The sequence below is a fragment of the Macrobrachium rosenbergii genome, chromosome 24 (assembly GCF_040412425.1).
Source record: "Macrobrachium rosenbergii isolate ZJJX-2024 chromosome 24, ASM4041242v1, whole genome shotgun sequence".
Lineage (NCBI taxonomy): Eukaryota > Metazoa > Arthropoda > Malacostraca > Decapoda > Palaemonidae > Macrobrachium > Macrobrachium rosenbergii.
Window position 1 is genome coordinate 18,392,621 of NC_089764.1, and position 18,020 is coordinate 18,410,640.

The window sequence follows — 18,020 nt, forward strand, 5'->3', positions numbered from 1 at the left end:
TTCACTAAGTTTACAAGGTAAGAAATGTTTCATATCGATCTCTGATATTCTTTTGAGATTAGTTCTGGTATAAACAACGTTAAATCCGCAAATAGTGTCACTCAAGATGTTATGGTTCCTTTGAATTTGTAAGAAATCGGAATTTATTCACGTAACGTTATCTGAAATTTCACATAAAACGCAACAAGGGGTCAGAGCTGAATACATGATTATAAGAAATGAATAGGCAGCTGCAATACTATTGAAATTCCATACGAAAATATTATATAGAAAACTTTCTAAGATTTTTTGACAATTATTTCCAATTTTGAGGTCTCGTATCTTTGTGAACAGGTATGCGTCATGAATTGGATTAAATAGTCAGGGGAACCAAGGGTGTCCTTCCTGTCAAATTGTATGAGAACCTGTAGACGTGTGATAAGTAATAATAAAAATAATAAAATTCGCAATGGTGATCGAAGTTCCATATAAGAACAATGAAATTAGAACGTTTGACAGTGATCAACCAATATATATATATATATATATATATATATATATATATATATATATATATATATATATATATATATATATATATATATATATATATATATATATATATTATATTATATAAAAATACATTTTATCACACCGTGATTTATATACAATCATGAAGCTACAGATGTCAAACGCTTAATATCAAATTCAAATAATATATTATCAACTAAAAATTCCCTTCGGTAACATATATGGGAAAATATCTATTTCCGAGTGTAGAGTATATATTATATATATATATATATATATATATATATATATATATATATATATATATATATATATATATATATATATATATATAATAATCCATTGTGATAACCGCAAATTGTTTTTCAATTGTATGCCACCGCATAAAATCACTCTTCTCCTACGTTTTGGACGGCAGTGCGACAATATCGTCACAAATATTACGTCTTCTTATCGCATCTCATTCATAAACATATTCTAACAGGTTAAAAAAAAAAAGAGAAACTGTGGAAGGGAACCCACCTAAATTTTTCAATAAACATTATAAGAGTCTCGCCATAATGCATGAATTTGCAATATGCTGTTTCGAATTCTCAGCTCCACTGTGTCAGTACAGCTATGCGTACAAATTTAATTCTTCTAACTAACTTTGACACACTGACATTCTTCTGTAAGGATGACCGAAATATTCTGTTGAATTTATTGATCGCTATGTATTTAATTATCTATCTGTTTACACATTTATTCATTAAATCGTCGCCCAATCGGTCTATTTAATGTGACGAGATTACTACCGATTTATAGCAAAAAACTTGACCACCACCATTCTGAAATGGACACAAAAACTTTGCGTTTAAGAAAAAAAAATGTTGATGAACCTTAAGTACTCATTAGCAAGACGACAGCCATGGGAGATACCACAGGTCTCATTAATGTTGATGACTCAATCACACTCCCTGGGGGGTTATTGGGGGGACATACGAATATTCTCTGGTATCGTAGTAACTTCTACTTCAAGACTGACAAAGGTGACGATGAAGAATAGGGAGGAGGGACAAGTATAGAAAGGTTGATGATAATAACTGGCTTAGATTTAAAAAAAAAAATGACAAAAGATAGAGGGAGGATGACGACATAAAATGAATGGAACTAACTTTTGTTGTTCCAGCAGTAATATATATTTAATTCATAATTTTCCAAAATGGTGTTTTTATAGTGGGCGATAAGTTACAGAGAGAGAGAGAGAGAGAGAGAGAGAGAGAGAGAGAGAGAGAGAGAGAGAGAGAGTGGATGACAACGTGAAGTAAATGGAACTCATTTAAATACTCCATCAGTAAAATATTCCATTCATAATTTAGCAAAATTGTGTTTTTACAACAAACCATAAAAACAGAGAGAGAGAGAGAGAGAGAGAGAGAGAGAGAGAGAGAGAGAGAGAGAGAGAGAGAGTTAAAAAGTAGATAAATCCATCAAGACAACAAGGACAGCGAGATAAGGGGTTTAACCAATTAGGAGTATCTCTCTCTCTCTCTCTCTCTCTCTCTCTCTCTCTCTCTCTCTCTCTTTAATCCTTTCCCATCTATCGCCCCAACTACATTTAGGGACAGTGTCCACTAAACCTCTTCCCCTCAGTGAGCAGACATCCCGATAAAGGTGTCGAACTTGGTAGAGGACTCGGTTACTATCACTGGAACCCAAGGTCAGAGAACCATTAATCATAAATAATGAGAGATGACACACACAGCTTATGTGTTAGAGCGTCACAAACAAACAGATGCTCGGGAAACTGACAAGAATGTGACGGTTCGAGATAAACTCCACAAGTTCTTCCAGGCTTCTACTTCTTCTTTTCAGCCTTGGCTGGGACGTCAAGGCCAACAGTCTTTTAAATTATCCTGATCTATGGGTCATTATTCCAATAAAATTCTTGTAAAGAGACAGAGATACTAAACACTGGTTTAATTTAATAGTTGACGTAAGGGTTTTTAAAAATCTATTTCGGTAAACGGAGGTTTCAAGAGATTTAATAAACCTCTGGTTGGTTTCAACACCCAAACGCGATTATATATTATACACACACACATCCACACGTACACACACCTACATATATATATATATATATATATATATATATATATATATATATATATATATATATATATATATATATATATATATATATATATATACGATATATATGTGAGTGTATGCGTGTGTGCATGTGTGTGTGTATAATACATGTAAATATACACATACACAAGCATTAAAAATTTTGTCGCTGCGCTTAGCCAAGTGGGCAATTTGAATTCAAATCTCTTGCTTCACAAATTAACAAATATATTTCCAACATTTATTATACGACTGAAGTGTATATTACGCAGGTAACTGTTACTTTTGATTTTTCACTTCGTATTTTGTCAGCAACATCTGTTAGCTGTTGGCTTTTCATATTCAATGGTGTTTTATCGTTTTCCATATTCCGTTTCGTACGCATAACCTAAGTTACCTCGAGCCTTGTAAATCGTCAAGAGTTGAGCATTCTTCAAGTGTGGTAACTGCAAGCTTCCTCTTTACCCGTGCTTAAGTTTAACTGTGCCGTATCACATGTGTGCATGCGAGTTTTGTAATGGTCTTCCAGAATTATTGCATATTTCTTTGATGTTCTGGTCAGTTGTTTTTGAGATCCTCGGTACCAGTTACTTTACATACCATTGCACACTTCAGGTAAAGGGATTGAAATAACATTTTTTATTTGTTGCTGTATATAACGGTGTGTCTTGATTGCAGGTTATATTGTTTCAGGGGATCGATTGTGCTAGTGTAATTTTATTGTCTATAATTTTTACCATTGTCTATATTTTTTTATTTTTAGTTTTTATGCTCATGATTCATTGTACTTACTATTCTCGAAAATAATTCGTATTGAGTTGTTTGTGTTTTACGTCGTCCTTGAGAGGTCATCTGTGATTAAAAAATTATAATTTCAACTGAATGCTAAGCCAGCAACCCTTTATCGAGAACCTAGACATCCGTAACAATATTATACACACACACATACATACATTTATATACATATACATATACATATACATATATATATGAATATATTTTTCATATCTATATACATATATATACATATATATATATATATATATATATATTATATATATATATATATATATATATATATATATAGTCATATATATTGAAATCTTAGCTTAATGATAAATATATTGCCAAGACCAGGAAGAACATTCTTTATTGTACAAGCTTTCAGGTATAAAACCTCATCATCAGGCTGAAAAAACCGACAAGGATGAGAATCAATAAAATTACAATAAAATGAATTGTCATAATAAATCTTCAGCAAAAATACTAACGAAATATATAAAATGAACAAGTAAATACAAACTAAAAGGGTGAGACGTAAAATAACGAAAAATTAAAAACACAAACATAAAAATATGAAAATAAAACTAAAGTGAAATGTAAACAAACTACCACTCACAAAGTAAAATATTTAACGACCTAATTGAGTACCTACTATGAAATTACACGATAGCTAGTTGAATACCAGACGAGTTGTTGTTCAATTCCGGCTTCATCTTTTAATAGTCAGCGACTGAAATTAAAAGGTCCAGTCTATTTGAACAAAAAGACAGTTCCAGGTCAGTGAAAGGATGGTCTTGTGTTAAACTGTGTTCTCTAATGGCAGAAAAGGGTGGTTTGGAAAGGGGAAACCTGTTCTAATAGAAAGACCTCTGTGTTCAAATTCTGAGCCAGCCCCACGTATCGCAGACCACACTGAACAAGTGAACAAGTAAACGACACAGGAATTAAGGTCCACAGGCAGAGTAGGCTTTCTCTCAAAAGTTTGTTTACATTTCACTTTAGTTTTATTTTCATATTTTTATGTTTGTGTTTTTAATTTTTCGTTATTTTACGTCAAGTTTGTATTTACTTGTTCATTTTATATATTTCAGTATTTTTGCAAGATTTATTATGACACATTTTATTGTAATTTTATTGATTCTCATCCTTGTCGGTTTTTTCAGCCTGAAAGGTTTTATACTAAAAGCTTGTACAATAAAGAATGTTCTTCCTGGTCTTGGCAATATTATTTATCATTAAGATATATAAGAATGTCAGAATAAACTGAACATTCATTTGAACTTACAATTTGTTAAGCTCAGATGACACCTTAAGGACAAGGTACAACACGAACAACTTAACATGAAGTATCGTCAAGAATATTAACACAATGAACAATGAGCACAAAATCTAAAATTGGGGCCAAACAGAAAATAAGACAGAGAAATAATAAATAAAATTAAATGAAGAACACTTTAATACAAGGTTTTCAGAAGCAGTAGTCTCTCTCTCTCTCTCTCTCTCTCTCTCTCTCTCTCTCTCTCTCTCTCTCTCTCTCTCTCTCTCAAGAATGATACAGTTCATGGCAGAACACCTGAACTTGACTACTGTGAAAAATTGCTAAACATATTGATTGATAGTGAAAAGAGAATAACCTTTGTAACAATCGGTTTGTGTTAGGAAGTTAACAAAAGTAACTCTGTTGGCTAAATCCTAGCCCCATCTTTCAAACTAAAACACAGAAACAAGAATTGCCGGAGAGTGCAAAACTCCGCCAACGATATACAATCCTGAGCCTCCTCCACCACGACCAAAGGGTCCTTTTTCGTTTTGCTGATTCCTTCTAAAATCTAATAGCTTTTTGGCAGAATCGAGGACCACCTCTGGGACATTTTCCTATAAAATCCACACTATTTTTGGTGAAATCCTGTTAACAAACAAGCAAACAAACTAACTAGGGTTTGTGTTGAAGAAGTTATTTGCATAAAGGACTTCTACGAGTTATTCTTATTCTTGTACACTAGATATCTAGGTCTAATTGAAGATCTGAATGAAGGTGGTACAGTCATTCTCAAGAGTTGGAGTTCATACCATTGCTAGGGACGGTGGTTCAAAAGACAATAGCAGTAATAGAACACTTCCCATAGCTAAACCCTTATACAACTAATGTTAGATTGATGAATGCATATTTTCAGTATCTTATAAATAAAATACTGCTACAATCTCTCTTGTTTGAGTGGCATTGTTTTTTTATAAAAATTTTTTTGATTGGTAGTAATGATAAGAAGGAAAGAACTATTAAAATAAAATGTCTATATAAAAAAGCTAAGAGAAAATAAATCAGTGAAGCAAGAAATAAACAAAAAATAAGATAAATGTGCAATGAACTTCAACCACCAACCAAAGTTCACAAGATTATTGGGAAGTCCAATGAGCCAAGGATACCGCAAAGGAAGTTAACTTGTCGACGAACAGACAAGAGCAATTTAATAAATAAATCAAAATTGTTTCATAATGAAAACAAATTTATTACAATAATTTTCAGCAAAATTCTTCGGAATTTCCAACGTAAAAAAAAATATTTTAGATATTTTTTGTTTAATTACGGGATAAAGGTAAAGAATTTTAAAATTCCCTTTTTAGTTTTCTGTAAAAGAAAACTATTGAGATGGTTTTGTCTGTCCGTCCGCACTTTTGTCCGCCCTCATATCTTAAAAACTTCAGATGCTAGAGGGCTGCAAATTGATACGTTGATCATCCACCCTCCAATCATTAAACATACCAAATTGCAGCCCTCTAGCCTCGGTAGTTTTTGTTTTATTCAAGGGTTAAAGTTTGTCATGGTCGTGCGTCTGGCACCGAAACAACACAGGCCACCACGGCCGACTGAGAGTTTCATGGGCCGTGGCTGAGAGTTTCATACAGTACTATACGCTGTACAGAGAACTCGACTGTTATGTATGTAAAGTTAAGGCCGAGGGACTTGCAAATTAATCCAAATAAAATAATTGTAGTTGTAAATCGATTTGAGAATCTCCTATTCTGTTATTATTATTTTCAAAGAAAAGTTTAAAAAATCCTGATTGACTGTCAACCTCCGCAGATAAGGATGGCCATATATGAAGTCAAAAGCAAGAAATAAACAATGCAAAGAAAGGAACTGCACTAACTTTAAAGACATGAAATTAATTTAAAAAAAGGGTAATAAACTTTCAAAATTAATCATTTATTTTTTATAATTTCGCATTCACTCTCACATATTTAGTCTAACGAATTTAAACTGACGTTTAAAAATACCCTTTGGTTTTATATAATAATAATAATAATAATAATAATAATAATAATAATAATAATAATAATAATAATAATAATAATAATGACACACAGATCGAAATATTCTAATTCAAGGTTACTAGAAGTCACTGAGGGCGCACTGACAACGAAGTCCAAAAGTAACCAAATTAAAAATTTTCATTGAAAGGAAGGTGAAATTTTTGTTCGGTCGTTCCCGGACGGATAGACTCGTTGCGTGGGCGGATTGTTGCAGTGACATACGGGCCGCTTTGGAAATTTCATTCCCCTATCATGACCCTATATGACAATTTCATTCCCCCGTCATGACCTTATATCGTTTTCAGCCTCAGGCCCGCGTTCGATTCCCTGGCCGGCCAATGAAGAGTTAGAGGAATTTATTTCTGATATTAGAAATTCATTTTTCGCTATAAAGCGGTTCGGATTCCACAATAAGCTGTAGGTCCCGTTGCTAGGTAACCAATTGGTTCTTAGCCACGTAAAATAAGTCTAATCCTTCGGGCCAGCACCAGGAGAGCTGTTAATCAGCTCAGTGGTCTGGTTAAACTAAGGTCTACTGAACTCAGCCTCAGAGCTCTATATCTTAAATGGTTGCAAAGTGATTCAGCGTCAAAGACCAGAGGAGAACAAGAATATGCGTGATATCAGCAGTAAAATGAATATTCTTAAATGTTCTTGAGGCTACAGTGAATATCAACCACCAAGAGAAGTTATATAATAAGAAAAGGGAGAAACCCAAGTTGCATAAGTTCATGTCGAAGGAAATGTGAAACTGAATATTGAAGATGTATTTATGTACATATGCGTATATATATATATATATATATATATATATATATATATATATATATATATATATATATATAAATGTAGCGTTAAAACAGTATATAAACAAAAAACGTTTGTGAAGCTTTCTTTCGCTTTATGCTAATTCTGGTATTTCAAGTACGTATGCTTTCATCACAGGCCGTAAGTGGTTTAATCGCATTTATAAATATGCTTCTGTTGTCATACGCCTTTCCTTCCCCCCTTTAAAAGGGTTGGTGCCCCAAGGATAGAGACTTTCGGTTTTCAACGAGTCTTCAGCCTTGGGAATAGGAAGAAGTACTGAAAAACACTGAAAACTGCCGGACAGAGCTTGTAGAGGCAGGAATCACTACAAAAACTAGAGGTCTTTTTAAGACGAATCAACAGCAATCGAAGTTATATATTCGAGGAGAACACGGGGAAGTTTTGCATTCCGACCACAAAGTACCACTTACTATAACAGCTCGCAGTGGAGCTGCCACACGAATCCTACTTAGCAACCAAATGAAGAAGATCCATCGTTGAAAGATATCCGTGTTTTCTATATTTGGACTTATCGTGTGATCTTGCTAATTAGTCCACACATCCTTCTGTTTTGATAAATAGTGTGGTCAGTCGTTCGTATCGGAAATTTTCTTCTTATCCCCTTTTCTCATTCACTTCTGATTTTATTTTCAGTTGATTCTGAAAACCAAAATATTAAGAAATATGGGGAATATATTGTTATAGCTACTCTTAAACAACAGAAATTTAAAGACAAAATATAAGACAACAATACTCTTATTTCTTGAAGTAGACGATTCCAAGATAAGAATTCATTTGAACAGTACAATTTTCAAGGAATTTTTATAAAAATCGAGGGCGTACGCAAAAGCTTTCGCGCATGCGCACGCGCCAGAAATTGGGCAAATAATTATCGTAATAACAAACCATCAAACAATACGAATATTTCTCCAAAGAGAAAAAGAAAGCACGAACTCAAATGAAAACCAAGACAGACCGATTTCCGAAGACAAATATGACATCTGCCTGCCTTACACAGTGGACAAACCACATTAATTCGGATAAACGGAACGATATGCGGAAGCGGCGACGTCGGCCATGCGACCAAAGGAGATAAAGCGGTTAAATTTTGCTACCTAATCCGGTTTATCGTGGTCATAGGCTCCCCCCCGACTTCACCAAGTTCTGGACCCTAATCCTGTTATCTGGAGAGCTGAGTCGAGGAGGTATCGCTTCTACAATACAGTAATGTCTATTTATGTACCAAGCTTCCTCTTCGTTTGTCCGTTTTTGATGTTATTATGTAAACACAAACACACACACATACACAAACACACACACTCTATATTTCTTTCTCTCAGTGACGAAAAATCAAGGTAGTTTGTTAAGACCAGACCCTTTTCTGCTCTTTGGTCTTAACTGAGATGTTGGATATGGGATCTAGTTTCACTTTCAGAATATACATAAATACAGATACACACACAAACACATACACACGCACACACACTGGCAAACATACATATATATATATACATGTGTGTATATATATATGATGTATATATATACATATATATATGTATGTATATGTATATATATATATATATATATGTATATATATATATATATATATATATATATATATATATATATATATATATATATATATATAATCATAAAATGCTAATGCATCCTTGAGGCCGAAGTCTCGAGAGGACCAATATAAACTGCGAAAGGCTACCAGTCACTGCACCGAGCTGGCACCCTCTTCCCTAAATAACTGCTAAAAACCGCAAGCTTCTAACCTTGTGAACACCAACCCATTTAAAGATGAAAAAAGTGTATGGTAACAGATGTATATCTGTATATGCGACAAACTCACTTATGATGCTTGATGCAAGTATATACGTGAATTACCAGAATTAGGCTAAAGTGAAAGAATGTTTCCCAGCCACTTTCAATACTTTACGGTATTAGTAGTATATACAATATATACATATATTTATATATCATACATGTGTGTGCATAAATACAACTGTCCCAAAACGGAAAAAAAAATCTTTTACCTTTCCTAATATGTATGAATATATTTTCTACTGTAAACTGTGAAATCAATGTTTAGGAAATACATGAAGGAAAAACAAACATTTTTTTGGCATGAATGGAACCCCTGTTAGGCAGAATCGAAGCCAACATTTTTTAAATTGTTTTGTGAATGATCTTTATCCTTACCTAGTGGTGGTGGGACTCTAGGTAACATTTTGTACATGACATTTTCTAGTACTGGTTCAAAGAGGCCTTGTGTGAGAGGCGACTTGTCAATTAAGCAATTTATTTTGGATTATGAGTATTTCAGTGGAAAAAACTACATATATAAATATATATATATATATATATATATATATATATATATATATATATATATATTTATGTATGTATATATATATATATTTATTTATATACACATATATATATATATATATATATATATATATATATATATATATATATATATGTATATATATATATATATATATATATATATATATATATATATATATATATATATATATATATATATATACATATACAGTCAGGGCACCAGAAGGAGGCGTCTTACAGCATTTCACTACTTAGAATATTTCAGAGCAGCTCAAGAGCAGGATATTTTTAATTAGCATTATCATAAACCCTCGAACTACAAAAACACTTCTATGCTAATCCAATACATATATAATACCCACAGTGACGTGAAAACGAATACGTAACGGAATTAGCTTGTCAGCGCAAACGCCTATCTACTTTCATCTAATCTATCAAGCTACTGTATACTCGGAAACTGGCAGCAGCGCGTTGAAGAGAGCAACCCGTTCCCAGGAGAGGGGGCGGGGAGGCCCCAACCGAGCGAAGAAACGTCCCGGGTGAGTGATGGCCCTCAAGAAGCGAACGTCCGCCCAGGTCGTTAGTCGAAATGTTTCTCCGGTGGTAGGCAAACGTTTTAATTGCTACCTTGGCTGAAGACGCCATGAATCTGTGTGACAGTTGGGTGATAGAAAAGACGCTGTTTTGTAGCCAAAGCGCCGTTTATTCTTTCATCAGGGCGACTACCTTTCCATTTGTTAGCATGAGACATGACACCTCCGTCTGCGGTCGCCTTCGTTAGATCGTTGGAGGTCATTTTTTAGCCTCTCGGTGTTGTGGGTAATTCATTTGTTACATTATGCAAAGCTGAGCAGTGGGTTGCATTTGACAAAACAGCTTCTGAATTGTGTGGGCTTATTTCCACACCGTTCCGTTAATACGATATTTGCTTTTGCGCGCCATGCGTCTATGTTTATGCAAATTTGCGTGTTATGAACGCGCTTGCGCACGAACAATACCTGTATATCTCTTGACGAAACACATGGCAATAGATCTTCATTTTTACAGTACGTGTATTCATATTTAATTTAGTGAATGAACGTGGTACTCAAAATATAGTTGCTTGAATCTGTCGCATAAATTCTGTTTATTCTTCTTCTTCTTCTTCTTCTTCTTCTTTTACGTGCTTTTTTACCATTTTTGTATGGGGTAAGCACGATGCCTTCTTTGAAGGACTTTGATTTGGCTTTGGGGTAGACCGTAGTCTCGATCGGCTGCCCTGCCTGACATCGTTTAGACCCCGGTAGCGTATGTACATGTATTGTACCAGTCACCAGCTCCCTTTCTCCCAGCAGCGAGGAGACGTTTATTGCAGCTTTGAAATTGAAATATAATTGTAACTTTAAATAAAAAAAAAAAATCATTTCATACTCATGCATTTATGAAGAAGTTGAGGATCAGAATCTTTTTCTATGCACTTTCCATCGTTCCTCTAAAGGTTTAGAGAACTCGTGAATGTCTTATTTTCTCGGCTTTTTAAAGACTAATATTTCAAGTCAATTAATTTTCATGAGTTGATTGCGTGGACGAACCATAGATATATCTATCTTTTTCCTTATCAGTAAACAAGTTTGAAATCTTTAAGTCAGGATGCCTGACCTTATTCCGAGAACTAAAGTCGTCTTTGATGGGCAAGGAACTTTCTTGTATGACCCGTGTCTTCGTTAAGCGACAATAATTTCAAAGTAAGTCTGCTTTAGTTAGATATTTTGTAATTTCGGTCATTAAATGTAATATAAAAAGCATAAAACGGACAGAGGATATAGCTGGAAGAACGCTCGCGCGTATTAATCTTTCTAAATTATGGAAAATTCCACCTTGAGGAAATGTACCAGGGGTATGCTGCAAGTGTGGGAATATTTGCACGAAGGGTAAATGTAACAATGAAAAGTTTATGGCTTAAAATCTTTGCCATTTTGAGATCTTGTATCTCATGACACGACTAATTTTTCCTGTGAAATGCATGTAAAATAAACTTTGATTACTATGACGCTATAAAGAAAAGTAAAGCTCGTGATAAAGAGCAAAAAAGTTCAAAATCTGTGCCTCGTAAGCTACAGAAAATATTAGAGCTACATTATAATAAAAAGAGATACATTACTCTTTTATGAGATGAAAAAGACCTGTATTATAGAACAAATGGCGGTTTGAAATAATATATGGAAAATAATGACGTCACATAATGTGCTTATTTAATGGGACTCTTTGTAGTCTGTCCACCGTCATATTAAAGTACAAATTACCTGTACTTAACACACATTAAAGACATTCTTGGGGGGACTATTTGATTTACGATGCTGATTTTCATCATATGTGGACGAGGTCTGATGGATCCTAATGACGACTATATTATTTTTTAACTTGAGATAAAAAAAAAATCTTTTAAATCTTTCGTGAAACCCTTCGGAGAAAATGTACACATAAAAGATGTATCACTTTGTTGACAGATTTGTTGAAAGAGTCATTAGGGATTATTTTCCTCTTAAAAAAAAGAAACAGATACTAACAAGGTGAACTATTTGTTGTCAGATGTAGATATTATAACAAATGCTAATTATATAGCATCGTGTGATTTCAAGAGTAATGAGTAGGAAGATTTAAATTAAACAAATAAGCTTATGACTGCATGTCATCATAATATATATATATATATATATATATATATATATATATATATATATATATATATATATATATATATATATATATATATATATATATATATGTATATATATATATATATATATATATATAAATATATACATACAGATGTTTGTGTGTATGTGTGAGAGAGGGTGTGTGCGTATATGTATGTAAATGTGATTGTATGTTTGTACAATGTATATATATGAATATTTTTCTCCTGTAAAGTGCCCCAATCATACTCTGTATTTTTCTCGTTATCTAGTCTTCTGTGAGGTTAAGTAGACAGCTGGAACATTTGGATTCTAATCAACAAGAAACAGACAGATGTACCGAATAAATTTCTATATTAGTCCACACATCCTTGTGTGTTGATAAACAATATGGTCGGTTGTTCGTAACGGAAATTTGCTACTGAAAACCATATCCGAAATTTGCTTCTGAAAACCATATTATTCAATATATAAAGAAAACATTTTCGTAGCTACTCTTACACTACGGAAATTCAGAGATGAGTTATATAACAACCAGAGAAAACCTTTCGATGACAGGGAAAGTCGTCCATCATTTTAGGACATTTCAAAGTAACTCATTTAGACGTTGAAGCCTTTAAGGCTTTGGCGTAAAATCTCCACCAGACGATATATTATGAATCCAATAGAGCGGTTACCTCATGCGTCTGTGTCCGAATGGACGACGACGTTCGGGAGAGGAAGCCGTAACAGAGACATTAACAAGGTCTTTAGGGACATCATTTAGGAAAAATAACAAAACATTATGGGGCGAAATTATACGGTGTTAAATCCTACTAAAAGATAAGTTACGATCCTATCTTCATGTTGGGTAAGATATTGAATAACATCTGCTCGGCTAATGGCCTCTCTTTAGTAGATTCCCCCTTTAAACGATAGGGAATTTTCGCAGTAATGTGGTTGTTTGTTTGTTTTACTGTGGTTGGAAATATCTCCTTAGTTCGTACACAAAACAGATATTCGTTAACAGCGAAAGTATTTCGTGACTTCACGCCATAACTCACAGATGTCTTAGTAACCTAAAAGTAGATTACTTTTGTAAGAACTAAGTTTCTGTTAATGAATGTTGGTGAAAATAAATCTGTTTTCTCTTCTGACGATAAGATTTTTTTTTGCATCTAAATAGATTGTTTTTTTTATCGAAAATATGGTGGGAAACCAAAAATGCTGATGTATTTCTCACAAGGGTACTAATTAAACGTTGTAGATATTTTCTTTATCAGTCATTAAAGGAATCTATACCAAGGGCAATAATTCAGATTTCCCCCCTACCCACCATCATAAATGTTGGGAAATTTCAACCAGTAACGTGTATACTATCTATCTGTCTATTTACCTAACTGTATATCTATCTATCAATCTATCTATCTATCTATCTATCTATCTAACTAATCCTTGTCTACTCTTCACCAAAAAGTTAAGTATGCCTTAGTTTAACCAGACCACTGAGCTGATTAACAGCTCTCCTAGGGCTGGCCCGAAGGATTAGGTTTATTTTACGTGGCTAGGAACCAACTGGTTACCTAGCAAGGGACCTACAGCTTATTGTGGAATCCAACCACATTATAGCGAGAAATGAATTTCTATCACCAGAAGTAAATTCCTCTAATTCTTCATTGGCCGGTCAATGAGGAACTACTCTTCACCAAAGGCAGCTGCACATTGCTTTAATTGAACCTACTAGCTGTAGCCAATAGACAGTTCATTTGTGTATCCTTTATCGGTCGAATTTGGATATCTGAATGAAGAAGCATTACATGTAATTTACAAGGAATTCAACATATTAACTTGTTGACAAAGTTTACCAACTACCAGCAGGCCTCTTTCTACGCGTACATTAACGGAGACCCTATCAAATTTCAAATATCAGTCCTTCCTTTTATCGTAGTCTCCTCTTCTTATTATTATCCCTCTCTTTAGCTTATCCAGACTGGATTACCATTTCTAACACCAGGCACGTTATCAAGCTATTCACATTAATTACTTAGATATCAAACTGAATTGCACTTTACCTATACTGAGTATCTCTGATATCTAATGTCTCATAGCAAGATTATTTGATATATTTAGTGGATAACAGTTTTAGTTTTCCGTAAAAGAAAACCATTGAGATGGATATTTGTCTGTCCGTCCGCACTTTTCCTGTCTGCCCTCAGATCTTAAAAACTACTGAGGCTAGGGGGCTACAAATTGTTATGTTGATCATCCACCCCCAATCATTAAACATACCAAATTGTAACCCTCTAGACTCAGTAGTTTTTATTTTATTTAAGGTTAAAGTTAGCCATGACCGTGCGTCTGGCACCGCTATAGGTGCCAACAACACAGGCCACCACAGGGCCGTGGGTGAAGGTTTCATGGGCCGTGGCTGAGAGTTTCAAGGGCCGTGGCTGAGAGTTTCATACAGCATTATACGCTGTACAGAAAACTCGACTTCACCGAAGAAACTTCGGCGCATTTTCAGCTTGTTTTTATTATGGCTACTTAGTACAAATACCCCTTGTAAAACTTATCTTTTGAAGTTGTAATTAGTGTCCTAGTTTGCTTTAATTTTCTTTCGTTGCTGCACGGATAGTGCTGTAACCGCATACTTTGTATTTTGTTCGTGCAAACCTGAAAGATTTAATGATACGTAGACACTGAAATTAGAGGGAACACATGTCAGGTCTAAATTGACGCACATCCCATTGTATAAAGTGCTTCTACTTTCAATTTATGACGAAAATTCACTTTCAATCGATGATGGCTTATATATGTTGTATAAAGTGATAGATCGGCGAAGTGTTTCCCCGCTTGAGCATTCTTTACATAATCCTCTATGTATGTAACATCCCTATATAATCTTATCACAATAATCAGATGTTCCTATGTTTATTTTAATCGATGCTTCTTGTGGATAAGCTTCTCATGCCATATAGGTATTGTTTATGTATATATATATATATATATGTATATATACATACATATATATACATATATGTATATATATATGTATGTATATATATATATATATATATATATATATATATATATATATATATATATATATTTCTTCTTTTAACGTGCTTTTTCCCATTTTTGCATGGGGTAAGCACGATGCCTTCTTTTGCAGGACTTTTTGATTTGGCTTTGGGGTAGACCGTAGTCTCGATCGGCTGCCCTGCCTGACATCGCTTATATATATATATATATATATATATATATATATATATATATATATATATATATATATATATATATATATATATATATATATATATATATATATATATATATATATATATATATATATATAGAGTGGTCATGAATGTTCAGGCATATTTAATGTCTTGAAAATTTGAGTCAGAAAGGTGTAATTTCTGACCAATTTTGTCTTAGTTATGGCATTATACATGCGATGGTTGCAGGACAAATAACCACGCAGAAGACTGAACAAAAATTTAGTACCTGACGGGACAACGAATCCTAACCTCAACTCTGACCTAGGACAGCAATCAGTTAACAAATATTGTTTTTCTGTACAGAGTCACTCGCGATTTTACTATTTAACCCAGACAAACTGCCTTTCTTAAAATCTATACGTTTCACATGTTTCATTTCAGATGCATAGATAGTTTATATATCCTTTGGCTAGCATTCATTACAAAGCTTTCTTTTGTACGTTATCCAATTATATCTATTCCCAACACATTATTAGAATGAATCAGGTTTTTAGAACCTGCCCAACAGATAGCATGATTGTTTTTATTAATAAAGGAAAATAACACTGCTCTCTCGTACATATGTTGTACATGTTTTGTTCTCTTTTTCGATCAGAGAAGTGCAGTTTCCATTCTTACTGGTTTAAATTATTATATTATCAACAGTACAGGTGCTAAAAAGCTGGTTTAATGTTATATATTATCAGGAGGAATTGTGAATGACTCCGGTTTTATAAAAAAAAAAAAAGCTTTCGTTAGAATAGGATTTATCAGCCTAGACATGTTTGAACTTAATTTATTTCCAGAGAAATATTTAAAATGCGTAGATTTTAAGGAGGGTAGTTTGTTTGGACTTAACAGCAAAGATTTGTTTAAGGAACAATGGCATCTTTCACAAATAAGATTATATCCCTTCCTCCTTCTACCAGGTGCTACCGCTTTTACAGCCGTTTTCGTATTCACTTATTTAATCATCTTAGCATTTGTGTTTTAATTTTAACCACCAGTTCTCTTGAAGATGACTTGACGAGGTTAATATGTGGTACATTGCTGTTTCATGTTGTAAAACTACATAGATACTTTTATGATATATATATATATATATATATATATATATATATATATATATATATATATATATATATATATATATATATATATATATATATATATATATATATATATATATATGTGTGTGTGTGTGTGTGTGTGTGTATATATATATATGTTTATACATACATTTATATATATATATATATATATATATATATATATATATATATATATATATATATATATATATGTATATATATGTGTGTGTGTGTGTGTGTCATTGTGTGTGCTTGTGTGTATGTATGGTGTATCTTTGTGTGTATGACTTCACTACTGAATAAATGAAAACATGCATGTTTGCATTATGATGGGCATCAAGCTTCAATCATATCACCGATAATTATGCGGCTTGAATGAGAGAGAGAGAGAGAGAGAGAGAGAGAGAGAGAGAGAGAGAGAGAGAGAGAGAGAGAGAGAGAGAGAGAGAGAAATTGGCAACCCAGATTAAACCATCCACTAACTACCTTCATGACATGATACAGACATTATCCCATGTGACAAGTGAGCCACTTCAACCATTATGGCGTACAACATCTCGTGATCTTTTCCCGAAACGTCGAAGGGAGCTCAAGAAGAAGAAAGGGTAGGAGGAGGAGGAGGAGGAGGAGGAGGAGGAGGAGGAGGAGGTGGGAGTGAGGGAGGGAGGGAGGGAGGATGGCAGAGGGCTGAACAATGTGCTCATTACGTAGGACTCTTCGCTAGCGCTATTTAAGGCCGTCGTAATCGTGTAGGGCGGATAATTATAGCTGCCAGGGCAGGTAATCATACCTCCGTGAAGCTGGGGAGGATGTGATGGCGTCTCATTTCCATATGGCAGATCTCCCGCTGTATCCGGTAGTTCCCCCCCTTACCCCCAAACCCACCCACCCACTCCCATCCTCCACGCCCACACCCCTACCCCCGCCCAAACGAGCATCACGCGCCGTCGCTATAAGCCGACGAGGAAGGGAGCATTAGAGCGAGGGGAGGGCGGGGGGAGGAGGATTGCGAAGGGGGAATTAGCAATGGGATTTTCGGGGAGAGGGGCTGTGCGCAATGCGAAACAGAGAGAGAGAGAGAGAGAGAGAGAGAGAGAGAGAGGAGGTGGTGCTAATTCTGGATGGTGGAGTTC